This window comes from Lissotriton vulgaris, chromosome 5 (genome assembly GCF_964263255.1).
Source record: "Lissotriton vulgaris chromosome 5, aLisVul1.2, whole genome shotgun sequence".
NCBI classification, from domain to species: domain Eukaryota; kingdom Metazoa; phylum Chordata; class Amphibia; order Caudata; family Salamandridae; genus Lissotriton; species Lissotriton vulgaris.
The window spans coordinates 1,408,372,456-1,408,380,115 of record NC_141693.1 but is presented as its reverse complement, the minus strand read 5'-3'; the positions used below and the strand labels follow the sequence as shown (position 1 = coordinate 1,408,380,115).

At 55.4% G+C, this 7,660-nt stretch overlaps 1 non-coding gene across 1 annotated transcript; it reads left to right on the top strand.

The window, feature by feature from the left end:
• The first annotated feature begins 6,052 nt into the window (after positions 1-6,052).
• On the top strand, positions 6,053-6,157 carry LOC147712665 (U6 spliceosomal RNA). Its single transcript, XR_015296279.1, has one exon. It is a non-coding gene; the product is annotated as a U6 spliceosomal RNA (small nuclear RNA).
• The last annotated feature ends 1,503 nt before the right edge of the window (positions 6,158-7,660 follow it).

Here is a 7,660-nt window from a genome sequence, read left to right as displayed (position 1 = left end):
CCGACACCTGAAGTGTCACGCTGGGAGTCTCCTGTGCTGTGAAACCCAGGGAGTGGCAGAGAGCTAAACAAGTCTTCTTGCCAGGGGCCCTCTTGCCTGAAAGAAAAGTAAATGTGTGAACTGGTTAATGTGCAAGTGTAAAGTGTGGTTGGAAGCCGGTATTTGCTTTGATTGATGGAATCATTTGAAGCTTCATGATGACAGACATTTATTCTTTTTGAGAGGTATTGTATGGAAACTACCGGCTAACCTGTGAAGTGTGTGCTTTTAAAACACTGTTAAAAAAATGGCCAATATGTACAGTCTAGGTGTTAATACAATCTATATTTTGGAGGCACTTTTTTTATCTTAAACCTTTTGGCGCATTTTGTAGGAGCCTATCATATACTTTGAGTAAGGCAAGTTTATAATAATGACTTACGTATTCACAGTGGTTTCTGACACAAACTGGAACCACGTAGCACTAAACATATACAAGTCACTATTTTCCAAGCACCAACCAGGATTCAGGGGCATATTACCAAGGGCATTATCGCCGCATTAGCAGGACTTTTTCCCGCTAATGCGGCGATAATTTTATCGCCCTATTACCAAGCTGTCGCTAACACCAGTTAGCGACAGCTGGTAGGCGATAGAGGGCATTTTGGGGCCCACTTTGCATGTCAGCGATAATTATCGCTAATGACATGCAAAGTGGGCGTGCCAAGATGTTAGCAACTGAAAACAGTCGCTAACATCTCTAACTCCTATTAACAACTTTTGGAAATATTTGCGCTAAGCGCGAATATATCCAAAAAGATAACGCCTGCTAATAGCAGTTCTTAGCCATGTTATCCAATGGAAGGTGGATAACATGCCTAAGAGCATTGTCACGATAATGCATGAATATCGCTGATTTTTCAGCGATATTCATGCATTTCGCAGGATTTTTACCGCTTTTGAGATAAACCTTGATAATATCAAGGTATCTCAGCGGTAAAAATCCTCGGTGCTCGGCGATATTTTTTTCCCGCTAATCAAGCAATAGCGATAATTATCGCTATTGCTTGGTAATATGCCCTTCAATTCTTTGGATCTATGGTGCAGTGCATTAACTAACAGAGGTTTCCTAATGCGTGATAGTGCATTTCACACTGATTAACATAACTTGCATTTAAATTTCATTTAAGAAGGGCGATATTTTATATGTAGTTACCTGAAGATGAATAACTGCAAAAAGTTTAAGAATATATCTTTTTTTAAGTCGCGTATTTGGGCACGTCCCCTCACTCACTCCCTCCGCCCCATTTTGCGCAGCATCAGTTCCCATACGTTTTTAATGCACTTCCCCCCCGGACGGATAATGGTATGTTCTTATAAGTAAAAAAAAATCAATCGACTGGGGTGCAGAAGTGTCAACAAAACTCTGGAGAGAAGGAACTTATGCTTTTAGACCTAAGTTACGGGCGGAGGAAACAAAGGTGTTTCTGGGAAGACTGGTAGTGCCAAAAACCTCAAGTCCGTGTACTGTCCCTTGGGTTTAGTTTCCTGCAAGGCCCATGATTTTCTCAGGATTATTACCGTATGAAAGACTTTATAGACCTGTTAAGTGCCATAGGTGCAGGGATTTTATTTGCTTTCGTCACCATGAAAGGCAGGGGAAGACATCTTTGCGCCGCATCTCCATAGCAACCCCCGACTTACGCGGGAGCGAGCCCTAGGGCTTCGAGTATGGTCAAAGTGGGACGTGATGAATGATTCCAGAAGAATTATAGGCCCCATTGAACTGCCATGACCTCTGTCACAGCTGCTCCATATGTAAAGGTCATTACCTCCTCGTTAGTCTTCCTCGCCCCCTGAGTTACAAAGTGAGCTTTAGCTCCACAACAGAACCCTCCAAAGCAAAAAGAAACCACCTCCCACCCCCTCCCAACATGGCCGACCAGTCCCACCTGACCTCTATAAGAGGCGGGCCGGCCCAACCAATCAGCCTGTTTTTTTTGTTCTGCACGATTCTCTCCAGAGCACTGTTCAGGAAAGATGGGCCGGCGTGAGCTGGCCCTTGGGGTTTAGGGTGGAGGACCTGCTCTAGCGGTCTCGAGTGCCTTATGCCTAAATAAATCCCCCCCCCCTCTTCCTTCCCCCGGTCCTGTGGGGCCGGTTAGGTACTGCTATAGCATGCCAGTGGTTTACAGGGGGGGGGGGGGGGCGGCAGGGGATAGGGGGTGTTTGGACATCCCGGTGTATCCCCAGGTCGTTACTGATGGGCCCGGGCCACTCTGTGGGCTTTTTGGGTCCTACGCAGCTGATACCCTTCGTGTGTATGCTCATATGTGTGTGCTGGTCTGCCTGCTCACAAACACAGCTGTTGAAAGTGTCCTGATTCTACCATTCTGGCTGTCTGAGTTGCAAAGGGTATTGGAATCGAGCTGCTCCCCTGTCTGCCTGCAGTTTGTTATTCACGTCATGTTGTATTCTTGCTGCGGTAGGGGGATGAATTGTGGACAGTTCCGCCTCTCCCGACTGTGTTTTGTAAATGATTAGAAGAATTCTCATTTGCATACTTATTTTACAGCGCCCCGGCGAGGCGGGCGACTTCAAGGTACACACAGCGTGTGTTACCCGGCCTCGAGGGTGTCGCTAACGCTCCCTCGCAGAGGTGTTGGGTTTCTGCCCGTTCCGGTCAATCGGTTAACGCGCGGTACTTAACTGAGCCATGCCGGGGTTGTGAGTTCGAGCCTCACCTGACTAAAACGTAAAGATTAGACTCAGAATAAAGAAGAGAGTCTTAACTTCTTTTGAAAAGCAAGCAACACGGCTGGCCTACCTTGCCTGTCGGGGTCCTCGGGGGCTCCGCTGTCCGGGTCCGGTTGCTCTCTCCGCGGCTGCTGGGCGGCTGCTGTGCGCCGCCGCCTCCATGCGTGTCTTTTGGCCCTATGGGCCGCGGCGGTTTGCGGAGCTGATGTTGACTCCGAACGCCCCCCGCCCCCCGGGGGCGGGGTTTGGTTGCCTCCAGGTGTTTTTCTTCGGCGGCAGTCCCTGGCGGGCTCAGTTGGAGTGTTAGACTTACCTTCTATAGGTCCCTGGTTCAATCCCAGGTTTCGGCACTGTGGAGAGGTTCCTAGTGTCTCACAATGTAAGTCTTGGAAGCAGCTGTAGTACATAGGACGCTGCGGGCAACCATGGAGCTATGGCTCAAAGGTACGGCTTGTGCCTTTGGTAGGGACAGTCCTCACAGACCAGGGTTCGAATCCGGCCAGTGCTGTGGAAATATCCCAAGGTGGGAAATTTTCAAAACTGTGAAATGGGGCGCGTCTGTCTCCTCCTCGAAAGGTCCAGGGTTCGTTCCTCGGTGAGGGCATTTTTTTTTTTATTTCTGTATCACTGGCACGATATGATTGCTGTTTCACTACTGTTATGTGTCCGGAGTGGAGTAGTGTGGCTCAAGGGTTAGAGCAGCAGACCCTGATGCAGAGGTCTAGCCCGGGACCAGGGTTCGAATCCCCGCCTCGGCGGGTCTTGGGCTCAAAATTCAACGGACCTGATTAATTCTCGACTCGGGGCCTATTCCAATGATAGGGTCCCACTTGGCAACTCTGGGCATTTAACTTGCTTATTCTCCACAACGCTAAGGATGCCTGGCCTCCACTTTAACCCAGTTTTATCTGGCTGGCGCAGGCAACACTATGTTAGTGTTCGCGTTGTTTGAGGACTGACAGTTGGAGTACGGACTTTGGTGCTGACAACCACGGGTCGACCCTCGGGGTCGACTGCACATCCTGTACTTCTGAGCTACTGTCTTACTTTCCTTGTGTAATCTTGGACAAAGTGTCATGTCCTGCTTCTCTGTGGTTCACTGGCGCGTCCTATGAATGCGCGGTACGACGTAGGGTCTGTTCCCTAGTGTCTGTTTTCCCATTCTGACGCCCCGGCTCGTCCTGGGCCGTCAGGTTGCGCCGGACCCGAGGAGTTTGAGTGGCCGGGTGGCTGTGCCTTCTGGTCTCCTTGGGGGGGAGAGGGATCCCTTCTGTCTCCTTCTGCGGGGTCTCCCTGTTTGGCGACGCTTGCCCTTCGGGCCTTGCGCGGCGGGGACCCCTTGACCCCCCCTCGCCTCGTCTACCTCTCGTCCAGGGGGAGGGGGCCCGATGGGTGGTGCAGCGGTCCCGGGCTGGCCCGGGACCTGTAGGCGGTTCCTCGCCTCGGCGGATCTTGGGGGGCCGGTTGCGTCCCCGGTCCGGGGTTTTCTAGGCATCGGTGCCTAACCAACCTGGTGTCACGTTCACCGGCTCTGAGCATTGATGTGCAATTAGGGCCCCTACGCAGGGAGGTAACGCAAGTGCGTGGTTTTTTTAGTCCCGCGTTGGGCGGGAATTTCCCTCTGCCTGCGGCGGGGGTATCCCCGGGTTTTTCTCGGGGTGCGTTCTCCGCGCATGTCTCCGGTCTCCCGGCCTCTGCCTGTGCCCATGGTGCTGGGCGTTAGGGAGGTGGAATTGTCTCCTTTGCCGGACGCAATGCTGGGGAAGGATATGCGTCCCTGTCGGCAGTGACGGCTTTTCATTGGGGCCCGCTCCCCCGGACACGACCTTCCTTCGGGCTCCCCATCCGCCTGTGGATCCGGGCCCGTGTTTCGACTCTCCCCGGTCTTCCTTGGGTCACCCCTAGGTTCTGGCTTTCGGCAGTTGGGGGCCGGCTCCGTCCTTGGTATCGCCTGTTGGTTTTTCCGGACACCTGGGGTCGGCCTGTGGCCTTGCCTCCCGGCCCGGGGGTGGGAGCTGTGCTCCTGGCCCGCCTGGTGGATGTTCTTCGCCGGGTGTGGGTCTTGGCGCTCCCGGTCGGGAGGGGTGATTCCTCTCGGCCTCTTCTTTTTCGTGGACTCCACATCAGGCGGTGTCTCTCCTCCGTCGGGGTCCCTTCGGATCCCGTTTCTGGCTTGTACGCCTTCGGGGGTCGTAGGGTGCTAGCTTCGGCGGCCCGTTTGCTGTATTTGGGGGCCTGGCGGAGGTTCGCAGGGACCCTGCACACGGTTGACACGCGATTACGTGAGTGTCACGCGGCTCCTCGTGCTCCGGATGGCCGAGGGGTCTTCGGCGCTGTGCCGCTGTCTCCTCTGGAGGCGTGGGTCTTGTATCCCACTAACGACCCTCCGGGCCTGCCATCTGTCGCACCGGTGCATTCGGTGTCCCCAGGTCTGGGTCGGGTCGGTCGTCCGGCTGGTGTAGGTGCCTCCGGCTTGCCCGTTCGGGCTGTCTTTCCCCCGGGGTCCGGCGGGGTGGGGGCGGTCAGACTGAGTCGGATCGAGCCTTCGTTGACTGGTCTCGCTGACCCCGGTGGGGTTTCGGCCGCCTGGGGCCGCGACTCAGTCTGCCTCCGGTGGCTGTGTTCCCGGGGGGGGGCCTCGGCCCTCCGGCCCGGATTCTGCTCTCCCCTCCCGGGTCCTTGTGGTTGCCCTGTCTGTCGCTTGGCCTTGCGGCCTGCTGTTCGCGTTTCCCCCGTGCCATCTGAGCTGCGGGTTTCGCTTGGGCAGGGCCGGCGTGCTCCTGGGAGCGCATGGGCTTCTGTTGGAACGATACAGAGCTGAGTGGCTTGGCCTCTGGGCGTTATCTCGCATCTTCGGGGGGGGCGTTTCCAGTTTGTGGCTCCCGGCGGGGCCTCCACCCATGGTACCCGCTCCTTTTGCGAGCAGGCGGTTCAAGCCTTATGGCCGGGCGAGGTTCTTCTCATGCCAGGGTTGGGTCCCCCGCTCCTGGAGCCGGGGATGAGCCGGCCCTTTCTACTGGCCTGCCTCCGTCGGCAGGCCGGATTCTTGGGGATGGTTTTGCTGCTGGGCTACCACTGATCTTCCACCTGTCTTACTGTGCCGGGCGGAGGGCTTCCCTCTGGCTTTGGTGCGGTCGGCTTGGTGCTGCCCGCGCCTCCGTGGACCCCTGGCGGGGCTTGGTCCCGGTGGGTCCGTTGGGCTGCCTTGCGGGACTTCCGCGGTCCGATGTTCGACGGGCTGGTCTCCCTGGTGGCTCGCTTGGCTCCGTTGTTATTTCTCCTTCGCCCACGGGCGCTCTGCCGGTCTCCCCCTTGGGGGCTCGCTTCGGCTACACGTATGCTTAGGTTGGAACGTTACCGGAGATTTGCAGGGCCCCTGCGCTAGGGTGACTCGCAAATTCGTGAGGCGTTCCACAGGAGTCTTCTCGCTCGTTCTACGAGCTCTTCGGGGTCCGCCCGGTTGGGCCCCGGCCCTCGGTGGCTTTGCGGTTCCTCGCCTTTCGGGTGATTTTCCCTGGTGGCGATGGGTCTGCTGGGCGGATGGGCGTGCGGGGGTCGTGCCTCCGCTCCCCGCCCTTCTTGCGGGTTTTGCCGGACGGGGTTGCTCCTCCGGCTTGTCCCCCGTGTCCTTCCCGGGGTCCCTTCCCTGGGGCCTCGGACTCAGGTGGTATCTTTGCCGCTGTTTTCCGGCCAACGTGGTTCCTCCCTTGTCCGGGCTGGTGTTCGGCGTGCTGTTTTGGCTTCTCTTAGCCACACGTTTTTTCCTTTCCCGGTGGGATGACCTGTGTTATGCCTTTTGGGCCCGGTTCATTCGGGCCGCTAGCCCTCGTTCCTCCTTGGTTCGCGGGCTTACACAGGCTGGCATCCTTCCCTACGCTTCGCTGGGTTCGGTGGATCCGGCGGGGACCCAGGGTCGGTCCGCGAGGTGTGGCTCTGGTCCCTGGGCCCCCTTAGTGGGTGTCTCCTCTGTGGAGTTTTTTCTGACTTCGGCGTGGTCATCACCCGCCTGGTACGTGGGTCTCTAGCAGTCCCGGGGGGGACTTCGCTGGGGCCGTTCGGAGTGCTGGAGCTGCGACTCCTGGTTGGCCTCCTTTTCCTGGAGGTCTTGATTTCAGGTTCCCTGTGGTCCCTGTTTTCTTTTCAGTTGTTTTACATCAACCTTGGGTTGGTTTTCTCTGAATCACCGTGTGGTGTTGTTGTTCTGGTGGTCAATGAAGCCTTGTTGGCTTGGGTATTGGCTCACTTTGTAACTCAGGGGGCGAGGAAGACTAACGAGGAGGTAATGCCCCGGTTATTTACCGGTAATCTTCATTACTCCGAGTATAGTCTTCCTCGCCACATGAGTTCCCACCCCCCCCCTCCCTGTCTGGCTATCGGCTTCATTGTTTGCTTGGTAGATCAGGCTGATTGGTTGGGCCGGCCCGCCTCTTATAGAGGTCAGGTGGGACTGGTCGGCCATGTTGGGAGGGGGTGGGAGGTGGTTTCTTTTTGCTTTGGAGGGTTCTGTTGTGGAGCTAAAGCTCACTTTGTAACTCATGTGGCGAGGAAGACTATACTCGGAGTAATGAAGATTACCTGTAAGTAACCGGGGCAGCAGTGTTTGTCCTGTGAGCACGACCGATTCCAGTCCACCCCGCCTTCGCTCTTGGGCATCACATGGAACTTTGTTTCATTCATTGTGTACATTACTATAATGATTTAGTGGCGTGCGGTCAAGAAGGCTCGCTCAGACAATTTTGCTATATATGAATGAGGTGCTTCAGTAGTTAATACACTGAGAGGCTTGACGAAGAACACTGTGAAGAAGAGTCTGCTGTTAGTCTCTTCGTCATTAAAGGCTAAGTAGTTATCAGAAATACGGGCCCGAGCTCCGTTATACTGAAAGCATTTTACCTGGCAATCGCGCTGTTTTCAATACGGGCCT